Here is a 2,632-nt window from a genome sequence, read left to right as displayed (position 1 = left end):
CATTCTTAACACTTCTGGACATTGCCCAAAGCTACTGGAAGTTAATGGAACAAAGAAATCCATCCCACATAGCAAAAGAAGCAATGCGAAATAAAAGGCAGAATCTGTCAAAACAGTACAGTCCGTAAAGACGAATTTTATTGAGGCACCAGACTTGCTCAAATGAAAATGCTCAAATTGAATGAAAGTTGCGTACATATCTGAGGATCACTCACGTAAATTGGCATAATTTTCTGAGTTACCTACAGATAATTTTGCCCAGATTCGTGACAGCAAAGAAATCTGTTTCTGCGCAGTAATCCAAATCTAGTATGAACCTTACTATCAACGACTTTACTTGGCACCACAAAACACAAAACTAAGATAAGGAGAGGTTGCTACAGTAGTAAACAACTTCCAAGACTCAAATATAAAATAAAGTACTGTAGCAAAATAAACACATGGGTTATCTCCCAAGAAGTTCTTTCTTTATAGCCATTAAGATGGGCTCAGCAGTTTTAATAATGCTCTCGCAAGAAATGGTATTTGAAGCAAAAGAGAGCATCAAGAGGCAAATTCAAAACAAATTTAAGCCTAACATGCTTCCTATGAAAAGGAATCTTGTAAATAAACAAGTTCAAGAAGCATAATGCAACAAGCATAGAAAGATAAAACAAGTGCAGCTTCAAGATTTTTAGCATATAGAGAGGTGTTTTAGTAACATGAAAATTTGTACAACCATATTTTCCTCTCTCATAATAATATCCAGTAGTATCATGAGAAAACTCAACAATATAACTATCACATAAAGCATTCTTATCATGAGTCTCATGCATAAAATTATTACTCTCCACATAAGCATGGTTATTCTTATTAATTATAGTAGGAGCAAATTCAACAAAGTAGCTATCATTATTATTCTCATCATCAAATATAGGAGGCATATTGTAATCATAATCAAATTCATCCTCCATAACAGGCGGTACTAAAATACTACTATCATTATAATCATCATAAATAGGAGGTAAAGTATCATCAAAGTAAATTTTCTCCTCAATGTTTGGGGGACTAAAAAGATCATGCTCATCAAAACCAGCTTCCCCAAGCTTAGAATTTTCCATAACATTAGCAACAATAGTGTTCAAAGCATTCATATTAATAACATTCCCATTAGCATGCATATAAAGTTCCATGGGTTTTTTAATTCTCTCTTCAAACACATCATGTCCTAATTCAAAATAAAGTTCATAAAGATCTCTCATATTTTTGTTGTTTTCCATTATGCCTATATAGTGTAAACAAGAAACAAAAAGATGCAATTGCAGGATCTAAAGGAAATAGCTTCGAGCACAAACACAATGGCGCCAGAAAAGTACTGTTACCTGGAACCGGAGTATGAGTGCCTTTTACCTTTCCTCCCCGGCAACGGTGCCAGAAAAGTGCTTGATGTCTACGGGTGCTTCTATTCTTGTAGACAGTGTTGGGCCTCCAAGAGCAGAGGTTTGTAGAACAGCAGCAAGTTTCCCTTAAGTGGATCACCCAAGGTTTATCGATCTCAGGGAGGAAGAGGTCAAAGATATCCCTCTCATGCAACCCTGCAACCACAAAGCAAGAAGTCTCTTGTGTCCCCAACACACCTAATAGGTGCACTAGTTCGGCGAAGAGATAGTGAAATACAGGTGGTATAAATAAGTATGAGTAGTAGCAACGGCACCAGAAAAGTGCTTTGCTGTCCAGGACTGGCGTGTGGTTGATGGTGGTAATATTGCAGGCAGTACAGATACAGTAAAACAGTAAACAAGCAGCGATAGCAGTATTTAGGAAACAAGGCCTAGGGATCATACTTTCACTAGTGGACACTCTCAACATTGATCACATAAATAAATAGATAGATGCTAGACTCTACACCCTCTTGTTGGATGATGAACACCACTAACTGTGTAGGATTACACGAACCCTCAATGCCGGAGTTAACAAGCTCCACAATATTCAATGTTCATATTTAAATAACCTTAGAGTGCATGACAGATCAACATAACCAAACCAAGTACTAACATAGCATGCACACTGTCACCTTCACGCTACGAAAGGAGGCATAGATCACATCAATACCGTCATAGCAATAGTTAACTTCATAATCTACAAGAGATCACAATCATAGCCTACGCCAAGTACTAACACGATGCACACATTGTCACCATTACACCGTGCAGGAGGAATAAACTACTTTAATAACATCACTAGAGTAGCACACAGATAAATTGTGATACAAAACACATTGCAATCATAAAGAGATATAAATAAGCACTTCACTATGCCATTCATAACAGTGAATAAGTATTCTGTGAAATATAGCCTAAGAGACCCACACGGTGCACACACTGTCACCTTTACACACGTGGGACAAGGAGTCTCCGGAGATCACATAAGTAAAACCCACTTGACTAGCATAATGACATCTAGATTACAAGCATCATCATATGAATCTCAATCATGTAAGGCAGCTCATGAGATTATTGTATTGAAGTACATAGGAGAGAGATGAACCACATAGCTACCGGTACAGCCCCGAGCCTCGATGGAGAATTACTCCCTCCTCATGGGAGACAGCAGGGTTGATGAAGATGGCGGTGGTGTCGATGGAGAAGCCTTC

This window comes from Lolium perenne, chromosome 7, assembly GCF_019359855.2.
Source record: "Lolium perenne isolate Kyuss_39 chromosome 7, Kyuss_2.0, whole genome shotgun sequence".
Taxonomy (NCBI): Eukaryota; Viridiplantae; Streptophyta; class Magnoliopsida; order Poales; family Poaceae; genus Lolium; species Lolium perenne.
This window is presented reverse-complemented; position numbering follows the sequence as displayed.